Consider the following 7,917-nt stretch of genomic DNA (forward strand, 5'->3'; position numbering starts at 1 on the left):
CAGGCGATTCAGTCAGGAATAGGTGTGAAGACCGCAAACTCCCGACTAAATTGGCTGACTTATGATGATTTTATCCATTTACTCATGCTTATCCTAGTATTTTCAATTACATATAAGGAGAATTATACCAAATCAGGAGTGAAACCCCCATTTTGATGAAAATTCTCCTTAAATTTTCTTAAAACAAGGAAGAAATTGCTAAGCCAAGGGGTGAAACCCTAACCTTGGCAGTTTGTTCTGGACTTTATTTATCTCACCAAGGCCTCGATGGACTCCAACGACCTAAACTCACGAAGTATGACCTAGGGAATACGTGTTCAATGCCCAAGAATCGAGGCAAGGACACAAGCCCGAACGTTGAAAGTGACAACAAGTCCGTTGCGAATAGTCGAATCGCTTTGGGTAGTCGATGTCTAGTAGCCGCAGACAATCTGCCTCTCGACTTTTATGTGTTTCGATTCTGAGAACCGCAGCCACGTACTCTGATGACTCGTTGATTTTATGTGTTTCTGTGTACTTTATCTGTTTACGTGTTTATATATTTTTTGGACATTATTCGATTTTGCTGCCATTTCGATCAACACACGACTCGCATTTGCTGTTCTATCTCAATTCGACATCCAGTTGTCGCAAATCTAGACGATATCATACTATGTTATGCTATATGACTAAGTTAGGCTAATATGATGCTATTCGATATGCTATCCGAACGACATGCGAGCTTTGAAGGATAGGTTTCTGTTTTCTGACTGCTTCTGTGATTAAAAACCTAGGTACTTATGTGCTCCTGTGTTTTGTGCTCTACGTGCTTATGTGCTTTTGTGACCTATGTGCTCTATGTGCTTCTGTGCTCCATGATTAGGTATATCTGTGAATCTGTGCTTATATGTTACGTGATTCGACGTGATTCTAAGCTTTAATAGTCTAGACGTGTGAGGTGAGATTCGATTTCGTTATGTTGAGTCTCGTGACGATGTCTAATGTAGACCATGTCGTCGCCTGGATCACGACACCGTCTGACTCGCCAAGAAAAGAGAGACCGACGCCTCGCTACTATCATCTCCAAGCAAGTGGCGAAAGCTGTGAGTGAGGTATATGAAAATGCCAGCAAAACGTCTGAAGAATCCCGAGCTGAAAACCCTAAGGATTCAAGCAAGGCTGCTTTCAGCTTCAAGCAGTTCAAAGCATGCGGACCAAAAGAGTTCACTGGCGAAGATGGTCCTACAGCCATGTTTCACTGGTTCGACTCAGTCGAAGTCACTCTGCGCCAGAGCGGATGTCCTAAACATCTCCGCACTCTCAATGCTACAGGCGTCTTCCAGTCCCGTGCTCTAGACTGGTGGACGGCCGAACGGAACAAGCACGGAAATGATGCAGCTTATGAGCTAACATGGGAGGAATTGAAGGCAATTATGATCGACGAATTCTGCCCTCCCCATGAGCGCCAAAAGCTGGAGGACGAGTTCTGGGTAATCAAGCAGAAGGATGGAGACAACGCTGCTCTCACTGCTCGCTTCAAGCAGCTTAGCATCATTTGTCCCGACCAAGTCAAGACCTCAGATCAAGCTATCAAGAAGTACATTCGAGCCCTGCCCGACTGTGTAGCCGACTTTGTTCACGCCGCCAAGCCAGCAACGATCGAAGAAACCTACCTACTCGCCGCTGAGATCAATGACAAGCGAGTAAAGTCTGGTTTTTGGGATAAGCAAACCAAGTCTCTGCACCAAGCCACCGCAACACCCACCGACTCATCTGCTCAATCCTCCAAGTCATCGAGAAGAAAGATGAAGCACAACAACAATAGCTCCAGCAATAAGAACTATGCTGTGACAACCGCTGCTGCTCCTCTACAAGCTGCACCAGCTCCACAGCAGCAACAGCACCGCTCAGCTCCAGTGATCAATGCACCGCCAGCGAAGCGTGCATACAAAGGCCCTCACCCACTCTGCCCAACGTTTTCGTATCATCACCCGGTGGGTCTAGCCTGTCGCTTTTGCGCTCACTGCAACCATTACGGTCACTTCACTGCGAACTGTCGCTATGGTCCCCGTCAAGCCCCAGTTCAAGCCACTGTCAACCAAGCTCTACTCCCTGCCCCTCAAGGCCAACAAGAAGCTCAAGCACCAGCAACCAATGCTCGAGTCTGCTTTGCATGTGGTGACCCTAACCACTTTGCAAACAGGTGCCCGAACAGGGTGGTTAAGCAAGAGCCCCAGCAGCAACAGCAACAACAGCAGCCTCAGCAACAGCAGTAAGCAGCCCATGCCCGAACCTTCAACATCAATGCCCGTCAGGCTCAGGCGGATAACGTGGTTAACGGTACGTTCCTTGTGAATGGTATTTATGCATCATGTTTGTTTGATATTGGAGCTGATAACTGCTTTGTGTCGTTTGATTTCGAGAAGCTCCTTAGTCGTAAGCGCTCTTATCTGTCCTCGTCATTCGAAGTCGAAGTCGCTACGGGAAGGACTATTGCCGTTAATTCTGTACTCCGTGATTGTACTCTCGAACTCAACAATCACATCTTTCCAATCGACCTTATTCCAATGCAACTCGGAAGCTTTGATGTCATAATAGGCATGGACTTTCTTCGCGAAAACCATGCTGAAGTTGTGTGCTTTGAAAAGATGATTCGATTCTCGCTCGCGAATGGTGACCTATTATGTGTGTACGGTGAAACAGCGTCGAAAGGTCTCAAGCTTATGTCATGCGTCCAAGCTAACAAGTATCTCCGCAAGGAATACCGAGCCTTCTTGGCCAACATTGTGGTAGCGGAGAAGGAAAAGAAAAAGAAAGTTGAAGTCAAAGACATTCCAGTGGTTCGTGAATTTCCTCAGGTGTTCCCTGATGATCTTCCCGGACTACCACCAAGTCGTGATATCGACTTCCGCATCGACCTCATTCCTGGAGCTAACCCCGTTTCCAAAGCCCCTAACCGACTCGCACCATCCGAAATGAGGGAACTCTCGAATCAACTCCAGGAATTACTCGAAAAAGGCTTTATTCGCCCAAGCACCTCTCCTTGGGGCGCGCCAGTCCTTTTCGTCAAAAAGAAGGATGGATCGTTCCGGATGTGCATCGACTATCGGGAATTGAATAAGCTAACCATCAAGAATCGATACCCCTTGCCCCGAATCGACGATTTGTTTGATCAGCTACAAGGTGCATCATGTTTCTCTAAGATCGATCTGCGTTCAGGATATCATTAGCTACGGATTTAAGAGGAAGACATTCCTAAGACCGCTTTTCGAACCCGTTATGGCCATTACGAATTTGTTGTTATGCCCTTTGGTCTAACCAACGCACCCGCGGTTTTTATGGACCTGATGAATCCCGTGTGTAACCCTTATCTTGACCGTTTCGTCATCGTGTTCATCGACGATGTCTTGATTTATTCCAAAACGAAAGCCGAACACGCGCAACATCTACGTTTGGTTCTCGAGTTACTCCAGGGGAACCGACTCTACGCCAAATTCTCCAAGTGCGAATTCTGGTTGGAGGAGGTTCAGTTTCTGGGTCACATCGTGAATAGTCAGGGTATCCATGTCGATCCCGCGAAGATTGAAGCCGTCAAAAGCTGGATTACGCCTAAGAACCCGTCAGAAGTTCGTTCTTTTCTCGGACTAGCGGGCTATTATCGACGATTCATTGAAGGATTCTCCAAGATCGCTGTGCCACTTACCGTTCTTACTCATAAGGACAAGCCTTTTGTGTGGGGAAACGCACAAGAGACTGCCTTCCAAACCCTCAAGCATATGCTGTGCAACGCTCCGATTCTTACGCTGCCCGACGGAAGCGACAATTTCATTGTCTACTGTGATGCTTCTAACCTTGGTCTCGGCTGTGTCCTCATGCAGCGAGACAAGGTTATAGCCTACGCATCTCGTCAGCTCAAGATCCACGAAAAGAACTATACAACCCATGACCTCGAGCTAGGCGCGGTTGTCTTTGCATTGAAGATTTGGCGACACTACCTGTATGGCACTAGGTATACAATCTACACTGACCACAAGAGTTTACAACACATCTTTAATCAGAGGGAGCTTAATATGCGTCAACGCCGATGGGTAGAACTTCTCAACGATTAAGACTGTGAGATTCGTTATCACCCAGGCAAGGCGAATGTGGTTGCCGACATGCTCAGCAGAAAGAGTTACGTGCTCAGTACCCGAAACATCCAAGCTCAGCACCATTTCGAGACCCTTATCCGCGAAGCTCAACATGCTTTTAACGAGCGTACATTGAAGAAAGAGAGGATCTATCACGATGGAGCTCAGTTGGTAAGCAAATCCGATGGGATATTCTATTATCTGGACCGAATTTGGATCCCTAGGCGGACCGAATTACGAAAGGTTATCATGAATGAAGCCCACAAATCCCGGTATTCTATTCATCCCGGTGCAGATAAGATGTACCAGGACCTTCGTTATAAGTACTGGTGGCCGGGCATGAAACGAGATATCGCCCTCTACGTTGGAAGTTGCTTAACTTGTGCAAGAGTCAATGCTGAACATCAAAGACCCTCTGGCTTACTCGAACAACCGCCGATACCTATATGGAAGTGGGAGAGTATAGCTATGGATTTCATAACGAAACTCCCGCCCACGCCATCAGGTCACGACAGTATTTGGGTTATAGTCGATCGTCTAACGAAATCAGCCCACTTTTTGCCGATACGAGAAGACTACAAGGTGGAGCGACTAGCCCAAATCTACACCGACGAGATCATTTGTAATCATGGTACGCCTCGTGACATCATTTCAGACCGTGACGCTCGGTTCCCTTCGCGATTGTGGGAAGCGGCCCTTGGTACGTCGCTTAATCTGAGTACTGCATTCCATCCTCAAACCGACGGACAGACTGAAAGAACGATCCGTACTCTTGAAGACATGCACCGAGCGTGTGTCATAGATTTTGGTGGTAGTTGGAACAAACACCTGCCATTGGTGGAATTCTCGTACAATAACAGCTATCATGCCAGCATCCAAATGGCACCTTTCGAGGCTTTGTATGGTAGAAGATGTCGATCGCCTATTGTATGGCACGAGATCGGTCACTCGCAACTAACCGGTCCCGAGATTCTACAAGAAACGACTGACAAAATCCACCAGATTCGAGACAACTTGGTGAAAGCTCGGAACAGATAGAAAAGTTACGCCGATAGAAGACGCAAGCCCCTTGAATTTGACGTTGGCGACTACGTACTCCTAAAGGTGTCCCCTTGGAAGGGTGTAGTCAGATTCGGCAAGAAGGGGAAACTGGCGCCTCGATATGTTGGACCTTTTAAGATTCTGTAAAGGATCGGAAAAGTCGCCTACAGACTCGAACTACCGGAGGAGCTTAGTAACGTCCACCCGACTTTCCATGTGTCTAACCTCCGAAAATGCCTTGCTGATCATGATCTAATAGTACCGCTCGACGATCTTTAGGTCAACGAAACCTTGCACTTCATGGAAAAGCCTGTCGAAATCATGGATCGCCAAACCAAGCAACTCAGGCGCTCACGCATCCCTATCGTGAAGGTCCGATGGGAGGGCAAACGAGGCGCGGAGTTCACTTGGGAACTCGAAAGCGACATGAAGGCCAAGTACCCGCAGTTGTTTAAATAGATCTGAAGCATCAAATTGGTCAAATGACTCACGGTAATGTGCAGTTTCGAGCCTAATTTCGGGACGAAATTCCCTAAACAAGGGGAGGCTGTAACACCCCGTGTTTTCGAATGTCAAAGTCAAAGTCCAAGTCAACTTTGACTTTCTTTGACTATAGATAGTCTATATTACGTTTTAGTTGTATTCTGTGGAGTAAGTGTTGTAATCAGAAAGAATCGAAGCAATCGAATGTTTAATCAATGCGACCGATTTACGACTGTGAATAGTAGGAAGTAACAATGCGATAAAGTTAATCAATCAATAATCAAGTTAATCGATTCATCAATCAAACTCGAGACTCGAATTTTGTGAACTCTGGTATTGTTATACGTGTGTGTGTGCCTTATGTGTTACTTGTGCATGTTTACTTATATGTTTGGTGTGGTATTCAAGTGAATCAATCGAAAATCGAATCGAAACTTGAAAAGCAATCAAACACAATCGAAACCGACATCGAATCGTGAAATGTATATGGTTGTATGTAGATATAGTGATTGGGACTGAAAGTAATTTGACTAGGAACTCTATCGTATTCATGTTATCGTCCATCGAAATCGAAACATCGAAAATCGTCGCGAAATACTCAAAGTGGGTCGCGGATCGAACAGGAGGCACCGTGATCGAACAGGCCAGCCGATCGGCTAGCATCTTCCTAACCGATCGAGCAGCCCATTCGATCGGAGCTCCTGGCCGATCGGCTGCCACTTTCCTCTTTTGGAGCCTATTAATAGGGCTGTCATTGTCACACTTTCTATTTTTGGAAAGCTCTGACCGAACCAGCCTTCTTCTTCACCTTTTCTCAGATTTATCTCAACTCCGGTAAGTTTTCACTCTAATTCTTGTACGTTTTTTATCATTGCATGATTCTACACCTTTCTATCTTTCAAAACTTGATTTCTAACCGTGAAATCACCAAGATCTAAGTGTTCTTGGGTGATGTCATCGTGGTGTTCTTGAAGAACACCAAACTTTGGCCTCATTCAACCATGAATAGCTTAGATCTGACCGGTTTCCACATAAACAAACTAAAATTTGTAAGAATCTTAACATTTTTATGAATGATTTCCAACTTTCTTCAACCTTTTACACTCGAAACCTTAAAACCGGTAGAAACGGAGCTTGAACCGGTTAACTAATCGTTCTAACAGTTAAGAGGTTCAAGATTCAGATTCTATATACAAGGTTCACCGACGATGGGTTAAACTCTAAACCGACGTTCCGAACCGTTCACCGGCCGGACTTGGGTGATTCCTGTCCGAGCCGAAGAAACGAGTAGGAACGGAGGATATCATAGTTCAACTCGTTATCAAACTACCTCGATATGACCACAAGTAATTAAACAGCCAAGAGTTAGACGAAAGGCCGACCAGGTCAGACTTGCTGGCCGAACGGCTAGGCTGTTCGAACAGCCCAGCCGATCGGACATGCCAGCCGATCGACCGGGCCAGCCGATCGGCTAGCACATGGCGTCTCACTTTTCAAACTTCCTGAGGTATGGTATTGACGAAGTGGTGTTCGATCGAATATGTTACTCGATTGGTGAACATTACTGTTCAGATCATGAGATACTATGCTTCAACACTTGATTGATTTTACAACTCGTTCGTAGTAAAGAATGCCAGCCGATCGAACAGTCTGTTTGATCGAGCGACATCCTGTTGAGAACCACTTTCAAAGTTCCCAGCCGATTGGTTAAGCCGGCCGATCGAACGGACCGTTCGATCGATCGACCTGAAAGGTAAGAACACCTTAGTGTTCTCATATACTACAACGAAAACTTCAAAAGTTCAAATCCTCCAACACAAACACACCAGAGGAAGAAACAATCCACTCGAATGGCCCAGCCGATCGAGCCTACCGGCCGATCGAACAGGACTGTCCAAACGGACACACCAACCGATCGAACAACCCGTTCGATCGAACCTGTTGTTCGATCGACCAGCCTATTCAATCCATCCACATTTGTTTACATTTCCACGTTACTCATTGTTGTGCTATCGAACTATTCAGGCTAACCCTACTCTCAGCGCTCCCTTCAATCCATAATCAATCACTGTGAGTATACTCGATCCCTCTTTGCTTTTAGCACTTTTGGGTGTTACATACGTTGCTTATATCAAAACACAAACGAACACACTACTCAAACTATTTGAACGCTAACCAATATGCATGTATTACGTGACTTAATGAATGCTTGTTGATTGTGTTTACACGTGGAATGCTGTCTACCTGCCTTAACGACGTAGTACTATAGTTTGGACTCAGCACC

This window comes from Helianthus annuus, chromosome 17 (assembly GCF_002127325.2).
Source record: "Helianthus annuus cultivar XRQ/B chromosome 17, HanXRQr2.0-SUNRISE, whole genome shotgun sequence".
Lineage (NCBI taxonomy): Eukaryota > Viridiplantae > Streptophyta > Magnoliopsida > Asterales > Asteraceae > Helianthus > Helianthus annuus.